The sequence below is a fragment of the Berghia stephanieae genome, chromosome 1, assembly GCF_034508935.2.
Source record: "Berghia stephanieae isolate SIO BIC M18660-M18661 chromosome 1, UCSD_Bste_1.3, whole genome shotgun sequence".
NCBI classification, from domain to species: domain Eukaryota; kingdom Metazoa; phylum Mollusca; class Gastropoda; order Nudibranchia; family Aeolidiidae; genus Berghia; species Berghia stephanieae.
This window is the reverse complement of record NC_088360.1, coordinates 56,901,026-56,915,433: the sequence shown is the minus strand read 5'-3', so window position 1 is coordinate 56,915,433 and position 14,408 is coordinate 56,901,026. Positions and strand designations below refer to the sequence as shown.

Here is a 14,408-nt window from a genome sequence, read left to right as displayed (position 1 = left end):
TTCATTTTTTTTTAAAGTTCTCTTTTCCTTCCTTTGTATCAATTGAAACGTTTGTATTCCTTCTGCTTTTTACTATTTGAACTTCGGTGTTCCTTTATTCTTCTTTCAACATCTCTATTTCTTCTACTTTTTTCTTGACATTTCTCTGTCTCTTGAGAACTCCTCTCTTCCTTCTTTTTTTCTTTTTGAACTTCTGCGTTCCTCATATTTTCTATTTGAACTTCTATTTTCCTTTTTTCCTTGAACTTTTGTTTCTTCTTTTTTCTTTTTTATATTGGAACTTCTCTGTTCCATCTTTTGTGTATATTGAAACTGTGTTCCGTCCTTTTTTTTCCATTTGAACTTCTGAGGTCTTTCTTCGTTTCTAATTGAACTTTTGTGTTCCATTATTCTTCTTTGAACTTCTGTTTCTTCTTTCTATTTTTTTTTCTTGGAACTTCTGTGTTCCTTCCTCTTGTTACTATTTGAACTTCTCTTTTCCTTTATTCCTCTTTCAACATCTCTGTTTCTTCTTTCTATTTTTTTCTTGAAATTTCTCTATCCCTTGGGAAGTCCTCTCTTCCTTTTTTTTCTATTTGAACTTCTGCGTTCCTTCTCTTTTCTATTTGAACTTTTATGTTCCTTTTTTCCTTGAACTTCTGTTCCTTCTTTCTCATTATCTGTATTGGAAATTCTTTGTCTGTTCCATCTTTTGTGTATATTGAAACTTCTGTGCTCCACCCTTTTTTTCCATTTAAACTTCTGAGTTCTTCCTTTTTAAAAAAATTGAACTCCTGTGTTACTTTTTCCTTTTAACTTTTGTTTTTTCTTCTAATTTTTTATTGTTGAACTTCTCTGTTCCGTATTTTTTCAATTTGAACTTCTCATTTCCTTCTTTTTTCTATTGAACTTCTGTGGTCCTTTTTTCTTTGAACTTCTCTGTTTCTCCTTTCTCATTTTTTTGTCTTGGAATTTCTCTGTTCCGTTTTTTTTTTTTTTCAATTTTAACTTTTCTGTTCCTTTTTTTTCTGATTTGAAAAATATTAATATCCTCTCAGCTTGTCAACCATTTGAACATCTTAATTCTTTTTTTTAAGAACTCCTCGGTTCTTTTCCTTTTCAAACTGCTTTTCATTTAAGATGAGATTCTACAAATATTCTAAATCTCTTAATTTCATGAACTTCTTATGTCCTTATTCTTTGAACTTGTCACGTCCTGTTTGTGAACTTAAAAGTTCCTGCTTTTGAACTTCTCAGTTCCCTCTTGTTCTGTACTTTTCTTCTACCCCCTTCTAGAAAAATTCCAGTTAAAAGTACCAGAATGAACATAAATGTTTTTATAATTTCAATACATACATTGAAGCATTAGTAAGGGTCATAGTAATAAAGGTAGCAACCATGGATAGTGGTGTCGGGGAGGGAATGATGACGTAAATGACAATGAGGATGCTATTGGTATTGCCACTGGGTGTGCAATGATGCACTGGTAAGGATCACGATGGGGGATGCAATGGTAGAGCTCCATATGATGAAAGTGGTGTTGGCATAGAGGTAATAGCTGGGATGAAGATGATGGAGCCACGGCAGTGGCAATGATGATGAAGATGACAGAGAAAAGTGTCGTGATAATGGGAATCACTCAAGTAGGATCATGGTGGTGAGGATTGAAGATGGTGGGAAGTTTGCAAATCCATGACCAAACTGCAATATTTTTTTGTCCGAATGTGAGACTTCCAGACCTAGCTTTGAGATGACTCACAAATAGGAAAGTCCAGCCAATCACACTCTTGTTTTCTTCTTGCCACGGTCACTGTAAACCAACATACTACCAAAATACATAACAGTAATCTGTAGGTCTCCAGAAAACGAAATGCACTTTAGTAAAAACTTGAAAAACAAACGATTGAATTTCCGGTCTAAATACACTCATTTGTATTACAAATTTATGCAAATGCTGACTACATTTACCGTAGCACTAAGACACCAGGTCAACGTGCTCAACATGACAATGAAAGACATAATGACAATTAGAAAACTGAGGCTTGAAGTAAGAAAACTTCTGCAATGTTATGTTGAGACTAATAAATGATGATGTGAAATGTGGACAAGAGCCATGGTGGGTGAAAAAGTCAACGCAATCAAAGTGTCATTTCCATGAAGAATGCCTGAAATACAATGGAGAGAAAAGATGTCGTTTTAAATAGTACAAGGAGGAGAAAATATTTTCACAAAAATAAGACATGTCAACAATGATGAGATATGAAGTGAATAGAAAAGTGCCAGAAGACAATAGAGAATAAAAAATTTTCGCGGCGGTGGTGGGGTTTGAACCTGCGACCTTATTGGTACGACAACTCCGCCTGGCAGGTGAGAGCGTGGCTCTACCGTGTGAGCCATCCACGAACACAAAAAATATTCGTTTCAAACTCAAAGTCATCACTAGATCCCTCTCTCACCCACTTCTTGAGACCGCCGATTCGTTCGTACACCACCATCGCGAATAATTTTGACCAGCAGCTAAGCTTAATAGCCAATATTCTCAACACAAACATATAACATAGAAACGATTGAGACATTGAGTATGCTCCGGTGTATGGGGTGAATTTTTTAATTCAGAAAAGTGAGTGGAGCAGGCACTTATGTTGGTAACAACAAGATATGAAGTGAATAGAAAAGTGCCAGAAGACAATAGAGAATAAAAAATTTTCGCGGCGGTGGTGGGGTTTGAACCTGCGACCTTATTGGTACGACAACTCCGCCTGGCAGGTGAGAGCGTGGCTCTACCGTGTGAGCCATCCACGAACACAAAAAATATTCGTTTCAAACTCAAAGTCATCACTAGATCCCTCTCTCACCCACTTCTTGAGACCGCCGATTCGTTCGTACACCACCATCGCGAATAATTTTGACCAGCAGCTAAGCTTAATAGCCAATATTCTCAACACAAACATATAACATAGAAACGATTGAGACATTGAGTATGCTCCGGTGTATGGGGTGAATTTTTTAATTCAGAAAAGTGAGTGGAGCAGGCACTTATGTTGGTAACAACAAGATATGAAGTGAATAGAAAAGTGCCAGAAGACAATAGAGAATAAAAAATTTTCGCGGCGGTGGTGGGGTTTGAACCTGCGACCTTATTGGTACGACAACTCCGCCTGGCAGGTGAGAGCGTGGCTCTACCGTGTGAGCCATCCACGAACACAAAAAATATTCGTTTCAAACTCAAAGTCATCACTAGATCCCTCTCTCACCCACTTCTTGAGACCGCCGATTCGTTCGTACACCACCATCGCGAATAATTTTGACCAGCAGCTAAGCTTAATAGCCAATATTCTCAACACAAACATATAACATAGAAACGGAAAAAAAAAAAAAAAAATTTTATTCTCTATTGTCTTCTGGCACTTTTCTATTCACTTCATATCTTGTTGTTACCAACATAAGTGCCTGCTCCACTCACTTTTCTGAATTAAAAAATTCACCCATACACCGGAGCATACTCAATGTCTCAATCGTTTCTATGTTATATGTTTGTGTTGAGAATATTGGCTATTAAGCTTAGCTGCTGGTCAAAATTATTCGCGATGGTGGTGTACGAACGAATCGGCGGTCTCAAGAAGTGGGTGAGAGAGGGATCTAGTGATGACTTTGAGTTTGAAACGAATATTTTTTGTGTTCGTGGATGGCTCACACGGTAGAGCCACGCTCTCACCTGCCAGGCGGAGTTGTCGTACCAATAAGGTCGCAGGTTCAAACCCCACCACCGCCGCGAAAATTTTTTATTCTCTATTGTCTTCTGGCACTTTTCTATTCACTTCATATCTTGTTGTTACCAACATAAGTGCCTGCTCCACTCACTTTTCTGAATTAAAAATGTCAACAATGATGGCAGTTTTTGTTGGATTCTACCAAACCAAAATAGCTCGTACATTCGCCTCTTATGATGAAACATGCGGTGGGTCAATTCTAACACCCTCTGAGTTAATGAACCCGAATAACACAGGGGGCAAATTGAGCTTGAAGTAAGTAAACTACAGCAATGTATGTTGAAACTATTTTATAATGTTGCAAAATGAGAACAACAGGCAAGAAGGTCTTAGAAGTTGACACAATAGAAATGAGATTTCAAAGAAGAATACCTGAAATACAGTGGAAAGATAAGAGGCCATTTTCAAAGAAAGGACTCGGTACAGAGATATAACCGGTTTATGAAAGCGTTCTTTTTATTTTGAAATTTGAACGTATCAGTTCTTTCTTTTTAAATTTTCTCAGTTACTTCTTATAATCTGACTTTCTGGATCGTTCTTTTGTCAAAATTCACACTTTATAACTTCTCAATTTCACTTTAAAGATACTTCTTAGTTCCTATTTGTGGAACTGCTCTGTTCCTTTAAAAAAATTATCTGTCATTTTTTTATATGAACTTCTGTTCTATTCATTTGAAACTTCAGTTCCATATTTATAACTTCTCTGCTCCTCATCGTTATGAACACCTCAATTCTTTTTATGTAAAGAACCTCTCAGCTCCTTTCTGTCAAACCTTCTCAGTTTTTGTTTTATGTCTTTCTAAGTTCTAACTTCAAACTTTATTCTTTGTTGAATTTCTGTTTCTGCTTTCAGTTTTCTTCTTGGAACTTCTCTGTCCCTTTTTAATCATCTCTTCCTTCGTTCTTCTATTTGAACTTCTGTGTTCCTTCTTTGTTTCTATTTGAACTTCTGTGTTGCTTTTCTCCTTGAACTTCTGTGTTGCTTTTCTCCTTGAACTTCTCTCTTATTTCTCATTATGTATCCTGGAACTTCTCTATTCCATTTTGTTTATTTCACTTCTGTGTTCCTTCTTTGTTTCTATTTGAACTTCTGTGTTCCTTTTCTCCTTGAACTTCTCTGTTTCTTATTTCTCATTATGTATCCTGGAACTTCTCTATTCCATTTTGTTCATTTCACTTCTGTGTTCCTTCTTTTTTTCTATTTGAACATTTGTGTTCCTTTATTATTCTTTGAACTTCTGTTTCTTCTTTCTATTTTTTTTTTCTTGGAACTTCTCTCTCCCTTTTTCACGCAATCTCTTCTGTTTTCTACTTGAACTTCTGTGTTCCTTCTTTTTCTTTTTTAACTTCTCTTTTTCTTCCTTTGTATCAATTGAAACTTTTGTATTCCTTCTTCTTTTTACTATTTGAACTTCGGTGTTCCTTTATTCTTCTTTCAACATCTATATTTCTTCTACTTTTTTCTTTACATTTCTCTGTCCCTTGAGAACTCCTCTCTTCCTTCTTTTTTTCTATTTGAACTTCTGCGTTGCTCATATTTTCTATTTGAACTTCTATTTTCCTTTTTTCCTTGAACTTCTGTATCTTTTTTTTTATTTTTTATTTTGGAACTTCTCTGTTCCATCTTTTGTGTTAATTGAAACTGTGTTCCGTCCTTTTCTTTTCCATTTGAACTTCTGAGGTCTTTCTTCGTTTCTAATTGAACTTTTGTGTTCCATTATTCTTCTTTGAACTTCTGTTTCTTCTTTCTATTTTTTTTCTTTGAACTTCTGTTTTTTATTTAAACTTCTGTGTTCCTTCTTCTTTTTTACTATTTGAACTTTCTCTTTTCCTTTATTCTTCTTTCAACATCTCTGTTTCTTCTTTCTATTTTTTTCTTGAAATTTCTCTGTCCCTTGGGAAGTCCTCTCTTCCTTTTTTTTCTATTTGAACTTCTGCGTTCCTTCTCTTTTCTATTTGAACTTTTATGTTCCTTTTTTCCTTGAACTTCTGTTCCTTCTTTCTCATTATCTGTATTGGAAATTCTTTGTCTGTTCCATCTTTTGTGTTATTTGAAACTTCTGTGCTCCGCCCTTTTTTTCCATTTAAACTTCTGAGTTCTTCCTTTTTAAAACAATTGAACTCCTGTGTTACTTTTTCCTTTTAACTTCTGTTTTGTTTTTTTTTCTCATTTTTTATCGTTGAACTTCTCTGTTCCTTATTTTTCAATTTGAACTTCTCTGTTCCTTGAAAATTTCGTGTTTCTTCTTTTTTCCTGTTTAAACTTTTGTGTTCCTTCTTTTTTATATTTGAACTTCTTTGTTCCTCTTTTCTTCTTTAAACGACTCTGTGACTTCTTTCCATTTCATTCTTGGAATTTCTCTGTCACATTTTAACTCATCACTTCCTTATTTTTTCTATTGAACTTCTCAGGTCCTTTTTTCTTTGAACTTCTCTGTCTCTTCTTTCTCATTTTTTGTCTTGGAATTTCTCTGTTCCATTTTTTTCCAATTTGGAACATATTTATATCCTCTCAGCTCCTCAACTACTTGAACATCTTAATTCTTTTTTAAAGAACTCCTCGGTTCCTTCCTTCTCCTCTTCTTCTCAGTTTCTGCTTTCATGAGCTTCGGCTTTTTTTTTAAAGATATGAGATTCTTCTGTCCTAGAAATATTCTAAACTTCTTGATTTCATGAACTTCTCAAGTCCTGTTTGTGAACTTAAAAGTTCCTGCTTTGAACTTCTCAGTTCCCTCTTGTTCTACACTTCTCTGTAGCAACCATGGATAGTTGTGTCGGGGGGGGAATGATGGGAAAAGTGACAATGCGGATGTTAATGGTGTTGACAATGGATGTGGCAATGATGCACCAGTGGTAAGGACCATGATGGTGGGGAATGCAATGGTAGAGCTCCAGATGATGAAAGTGGTGTTGGCATAGAGGTAATGGCAGGGATGAAGATGATGGAGCTACGGCAGTGGCAATGATGATGAAGATGACAAAGGCAAGTGTCGTGATAATGGGAATCACTCAAGTAGGATCATGGTGGAGAGGATTGAAGATGGTGGGAAGTGAATCAGATGATATTGGTTGTGACTGGGAGGTGGTAGTTTTGGAAGAGATGATGGGGATAACGGCATGGTGAAAGGGATTGTGATGAAGCGATCATGGTGTGAGATTAGTGACAATGCGTGGTAGGGATGGCAAGGATATGATGACAGACGCAGATTTAGCAATGAAGATCAAACAGTAGCACATTCCAGACCTAGTCCTGAGATGATTCAACAATGGGAAAGTCAGGCCAATCACACAATATGTTTTCATTACCGCAGTCACTGTAAATCAACATTCTGCCAAAATACATTCGGGTGATCTGTAGGCCTCCAGATCACCTATTGTATTTTGGTATGGACCTGAAACACAAACAAATACACCCCCACCGGTTGAGGCACACTCATCTGTATTACAAATCCATGCGAATGTCGACTACATTTACCATGGGAATGAGGACTATTGTGTGACTCACTTGACTCCACCCATTCCAAATCAAATCGGGATGCCAAGTCTAAAACCACACCACTACTATCACTTCATTACCAATTCTACCTCCATCGTCACAATCCTTATCAGCCCCACCACCCACTATCATTTCCCTCACACCTATGATCTCAACATCACAATCCCTGTCACCTTACCACTATCACCACCAGCCGGTTCCTCCACTAACACCTACCATCGCAACCACTATCATCATCATCACTTCCCAGCATCCCCTCCTCGCCACAACAACCCTACCATCATGATTTCCATCATCACACCACCCACCGTTGTCACCCACATCACCCCTGCGACTACCGTCGATCCACCATCGACATCCCTATCATCACCTCGCCACCAACAACACCTTCATCATCAAGAACTCTGCCATTACATTCCCTACCACAATGGGCCGTACCACTACTGCATCATATACCGCATCCATTGTTAACACCATAACATCCTCACCATAATCGTTTCCAAGCATCCCCTCCTCGCCACAACAACCCTACCATCACGAATTCCATACCATCATCACGCCACCAACCGTTGTCATCCACTCCACCACTGCTTCTACCTCGATTCACCATTGACATCCCTATCATCCCTTGCCACCAGCAACATCTTCATTGCCAAGAACTCTGCCATTACAATCCCTACCATTACGGGCCCAATAATGGTAGGCATTACTTCACACATCACATCCATTGCTAACATCTTCAACACCCTGCTCAGCTCCCTTTTTTCAACTTTATAAAAACTCTCTCACAAAGAGAAGGAACGACGAAATGCTCAACGAAAATGGTGGTTTTTAGTTGGATGCCACCAAACCTAATTGGCTCGTTTAGTCGCCTCTTACGACACGCATGAGCTTACGGTGGTTCAATTCTAGTACCCTCTCAGTTGAGGAACCCCGGATACCACACGGGGGCAATAGAAGCTTGAAGTAAGTAAACTACTACAATGGTATGTTAAAACTTTTATAATGTAGAATTTGAACAGGCAACAAAGGGCTAAGAAGTGGAATTCTTAGTTACTTCTTTACCTGAATTACTGGTTCATTCTATTCAAAAACCAGTTTTATTTAACTACTCAGTTCCAGCCCTTTTTGAATCCTCCTGTTCTTTCTTAGAACTCAGGTCCGTTTTTACATTTTCTCTCTTTGTATTCTCAGTTCCATATTATTTTGGACTTCTCTTTTCTATCACTATCCAAGTTTCTTTTCTAGACATCAGTTTCCTTTTTCTGAGAAACTAAGCTTTTCCCTCTTTTGAACCTTTCAGTTCTTTTCTTTTTACTTTTATTTTACTTCTTTTTTCCTTTATTATCATTATCATTTTTTAAAACTTCTGCGTTCCTTTGATAATTTTTGAACAAAAACTGTTGTTCCTTCTCTATTTAGCTCCTTACATCTTTCTTTTTGAACGGAACTCATCAGTTCCTTTATCCATTTTGCTCCTTCTTATAACTTCTCTGCGCATTATCCATTTGAAAACTTAAATTCTTGTCTTTGTTTTTTTTCGAGAACTTATCAGTTTCTTCTTTTATAAACTTTTTACTGCTTTTATGAGCTTTCAAGTTCTTTCTTGTTTGAACCTCTCAGTTTCTGTATTTTTTAAATTTCTCTGTTCCTTCTCTCTTTGAATTTATTCGGTGCTGTTGCTTTAAAAAATAATTTTCCGTTTAATTTTTAAAATGACTTTTAAGCTTCATTATTATTTGAACACCGCAAATCTTTTTAATTTTTTTTTTAGGAACTTAAAAGATAGCAGCTCCGTACTTTTCAAACTTAATTCACTGTTTTTTTTTTAGTTTCTAATGTTCGTCTTTATTGGACCTTATCAGTTCTTACTCAAGTTTCTTTTTTAAAAACTTCTCAGCTCCTTTTTATTATGATACTTCTCAATTAATTCATGTTAAAAAACACAAAACAACATCACCTCCTGTATTTTGAAATGCTCAGCTCCCTTTTTTAAATTGATTACTCTTTCACAAAGTGAAGATTGGAAGGAAGGACATTTTGTCAAGCTTCTAAATAAAGAAAGGGGATCTCAGTAATTGTTATAATTATTGAGGAATAACTCTTCTCTATATCCCAGGAAAGTTTTGCATCGTATTATTCTAGAGAGAATTAAGAATACAACAGATGCTAAACTGCGGGATGAACAGGCAGTTTTTCGGAAAAACCGTTCAACCACCAACGAGATTGCCTCTCCGACTCATAGTGGAACAATCTATAGAATGGAACTCTCCTCTTATTGTCAACTTCTGGATTACAAGAAGGCTTTCGACATTATTGACAGATCAACATTGTGGAAAATTCTGGCATATTATGGACTCCCTTTCTGCTATCTCGGGAGCATAATTGACAAGGATGGAGGCCCAGAAGCAGAGGTGAAAGCACGGATAGGAAAGGCACCGGCTGCATTCACATTTTGAACAGAGTTTGGAGATTTTAAGATATCTTCCTTCGACTAAAGCTAAGACTTATCAACTCAAACGTAAAGTCTGTCCTACAGAATGTGAACAATGCGACCTCAAAATGGGGGAGATTTCATAAAAATGGGTACAATCCTGAAACCGACAGAAACTAACCATTGTGAAAGTAAGAGGACAGTATAATTACATAAAGTCACACCGCACAAGCTCAATGGCAGCAAAAATGATGTTCCCAAGACTATAATCCAATCCTTTCAGAATTCTACCTCCCAGCATGAAGATCATAATTGGTCAAAAAATATATGAACATCCACTTGGTCACCAAGGTTTCTCAATAGGCTAGTAATAATATGAATTACAACTAAAGAAAACTGAAGTGACTCTGTACACTGAAAATGGGTACAATCTTGGGGAAAATGCTTACATGCGTACAATCGCTGAAAATGCGCACAATTCCGCATTGTTTTCAGTAGGTTGGCAGCTTTGTCCATGGTAAGATACTCAGAATAAAATGGATGGATAGAATTAAGAACGAAGAAGTATGAAAAAGAATATAGCAGAAACCAGTGAGAGAGGAAATAGGAGAAGACTATGGAGGTGGTTGGACACACCCTTAGAAAGAATGACTCCACTATAACAACGAAAGTGTTGGACTGGAACCCTCAGGGCAGAAGATCAAGGGGAAGGCCACGCAGAGCATGGAGAAGAATTAAATAAGCTGATCGATATACAGAGAAGTGCTGGAACGAGATAAACAAGATAGAGAAGGATGGAAACTGTTTGTCTGACCCGGGAGAAAAAGGCAATGACGATAATGATGAAAGAGAAGAGACATCAAAATGCCTAGTTAAGATGCGGTTTTTTGTTTGATGCCACCTAACCTAAATGGTTCGTTTAGTCGAATCTTACGATGATGCATATGTAAGCTTGCAGTGGGTTAATTGTTGACCCCTCTCCGTTGAGGGCCCCCGGATACCACAACGGGGGGGGGGGGGGGGGGGGGGGGACTTGATCTTGAAATAAATAAATTGCTGGAATTCTATGTTTAAAAGATTTGATAATGCTGTAAAATGGGTACAAAAGACAAGAAGGGCGAGGAAGTTGACGCAATAGAAATTGATTTCTTAGAAGATGTCGTTTTGACAGTAAGGACTCGGTACAGAGATGTAACAGGTAATGAAAGTTTTCCTTTTTTTGAACACCTAAATTCTTTCTTTGTTAATCTAACTATTTCTCCATCTTCTGCTCCACCCCCTTCTTTTACATCTTCTCCCTAATATTCCATTTCTTCATCATTTTCCACCCCGAATTACAACTCCCTATTATTCAAGTCACATGCTTCTTAATTTCATTATTATTATTTTATTATTATTATTATTATTATTATATTATTATTATTATTATTATTATTATTATTATTATTATATTATTATTATTATTATTATTATATTATTATTATTATTACTATTATTATTATTATTATTATTATTATTATTATTATTATTATTATTATTATTTTTATTATTATTATTACTATTATTATTATTATTATTATTATTATTATATTATTATTATTATTATTATTATTATTATTATTATTATTATTATTATTATTATTATCATGATAATGATTATTATGATTACTATGATAATGATAGTTGTTTATGATTATTATGGTTATGATTAATATAACAATGAATACTACATGTATTATTATTATTAATAATATTATTATTATTATTATTACTACGTCTACTACTACTACTAATACTACTACTACAACTACTACCATCATTATTACAATTATTAGCACTACTGCTATTATTATATCTATAATAATTATTATCATCATTATTATTTTAATCATCGTTTTCCAGCCATGCATGACTTTACTTGACAGGCTATATATCCTCATAAAATAAAACTACTGTCCTTATATCGATAGAGAAACTTATAATCTCCACCTACGTGGCCATACAGCTCTAAAGGACTATTTTTTTTTTTCTTTTTATAAAATGTTACCTAACATCCCTCTTATCACTTGACTATCAAGTAGGATTTTTATAATAATTACTACTATTGTCTATCATTTATTATCAATGCTATTTTCATAATACATAAACAAATTTAGTTTTGTGGTATGTAAGCTAAACTAGATACTAATAATTAACTACTGAATTACCTGCTGTTTATTCCATAAAACTAATGAGCAACTCATTTAAGTCAAGAAACATAACCAGTAAAAAAACTTTTAGACTAAGTAAGCGAGCATTCTCGATTACAGTTTATATATTGAGGTCCAGCTTACGTCACCATAGCTCAATGTTATAAAAAATTGTGAGAGTTATATTCCTAATATAAAAAAATCAAACGCACAGTCTCTCTCCCCTCTCTCTCTCTCTCCCCTCTCTCTTCTCTCTCTCTCTCTCTCTCTCTCTCTCTCAAACACACATAAACACAAACACACAAAACGAGCGAGCCAGACAGAGAAAAAAGAGAAACAGAGATAGAGAGAGAGAGAAAGAGAGAGAGAGAGAAAAAAGAGAGAGAAAGATAGAGAGAGAAATAGAGAAAGAGAGAGCATGTGTGTGTGAGAGAGAGAGAAAGAGAGAGAGAGCGAGAGAGAGAGAGAGAGAGAGAGAGAGAGAGAGAGAGAGAGAGAGAGAGAGAGAGATTACATATAATTTTGACATTGAAATAAAACTAGCCTTAAAATTATATCAGAATTAAATGGCAAATTCTCACCATCATTACGACCTTAATAAAAATTAAATTCGTGTCCTTTTTCAATACTGTTGATTGTGTTGAAACGTCAAATGAAGAAAGATATGTATTCCCAAAATCATCCAATGAAGAGTTGTTCACTTCTTCACATAGATAGTTCAATTTCTGTTTCAAGTGCATTATCACTTCTTGAATGTTACGTCACTCACGTAGAAGATTTGATGAGGATCTGCAACAGGAGGAGGAGACAATTGGAATGAATGGTGAGTTTTGTTTTAAGGGGCTTGTCGGCGCTTGTAACACATTTAGGTCATATGGCGCGAAAATAGGAAAAAATGGGTGGTCAAAATTTCTAGAATTACTAGAAAAAGTAACAAAGGGAATTAGTCGAGTAGAAATATATATTCAAGAGCATTTCATTAATTAACTTAGTTTAAGATCACCTAAAAGTCTCATCTTCACACCAGCACAGGCTCCCACTAAGACCAATATACTTAAATATTTACAGAATATATCCAAAACAGAAAACATCACAAACAAAATAAAACAAAGGAATGATTTTCACGGGTAAAAATCCTCTACCTAAACTAATACTAAACATCTGACTGTTTCCCTCTCAGCCAAGGGCCCAAGAAAAGGGCAGGACAAAGCCAAGCAACTCCAGTCCAGGTTAAAGAAAGAAGCAACTTGGAAAACAGATATAAGGGGATTGAAGACACAGAAAGTGACCTCCTGCCCACTATGGGAGATCAATGGATCCCATCCATCGATGGTGAGTCACTGTTGTCATTTGGGTATAATTTAAAAACTTTTAATTGCTTCATAGAAGACTACTCGTTAACGTATAACATTGTACAAGGGAACCCGAGGTCAGTCATATACACCATGTTTTAATCCAGATCAAAACTTGGTAGTTTAAGTATACTCAACAAATATTTGGCAAATTTTTTCCCAAAGAGTTGTGGTCACATTATTGTATAACTAATGATTGCACAAATACGAGATGAAAAGAGAATGACAAAGTCTCCGTCTATGGATTTTGCCTGATTATACAGGTAATGGAAGCTTTCCTTTTTTTTTTTTTTTTTGAACACCTCAATTCTTCCTTTGTTGATCTAACTATTTTTTCCATCTTCTTAAGCTCCATCCCCTTCTTCTACATCTTCTCCCTAATATTCTATTTCTTCATCATTTTCCACCCCGAAATTTCAACTCCCTACTATTCAAGTCACATGCTTCTTAGTTTCATTATCATTATTATTATTATTATTATTATTATTATTATTATTATTATTATTATATTATTATTATTATTATTATTATTATTATTATTATTATTATTATTATTATTATTATTATTATTATTATTATATTATTATCATATTATTATTATTATTATTATTATTAATTATTATTATTATTATTTTTTTTTTATTATTATTATTATTTTATTATTATTACTATGATAATGATTATTGTTTATGATTATTATGATTATGATTAATATAACAATGAATATTATTATTATTATTATTATTATTATTATTATTATTATTATTATCATTGTTATTATATTATTATTATTATTATTATTATTATTATTATTATTATTATTATATATTATTATTATCATTGTTATTATTATTACTATTACTACTACTACAACAACTACTATTACTAGTACTATCATCATTATTACAATTATTAGCACTACTGATATTATTTATATTATTATTATTATTATTATTATTATTATTATTATTATTATTATTATTATTATTATTATTATTATTATTATTATATTATCATTATTATTATTCTTTAATCATCGTTTTCCAGCCATGCATAAATTTACTTGACAGGCTATATATCCCCATAAAATAAAACTACTGTCCTTATATTGATAGAGAAACCTACATACAGCTCTGAAGGACTACTTTTATTTTCTTTTTATAAATTGTTACCTCACATCCCTCTTAT

At 34.6% G+C, this 14,408-nt stretch overlaps 1 long non-coding RNA gene across 1 annotated transcript in view; it reads right to left on the bottom strand.

Annotated features, from left to right (window-relative positions):
* Positions 1-207: 207 nt before the first annotated feature.
* The window catches only part of LOC144978147 (uncharacterized), a 15,061-nt gene continuing 860 nt past the window's right edge, over positions 208-14,408 (bottom strand). Inside the window, exons 2-3 of the long non-coding RNA XR_013646472.1 lie at positions 12,450-12,657; positions 208-2,144 (exon numbers count right to left, since the gene is read on the bottom strand). This is a non-coding gene — a long non-coding RNA (uncharacterized LOC144978147). The remainder of the gene's footprint in view (positions 2,145-12,449; positions 12,658-14,408) is intronic.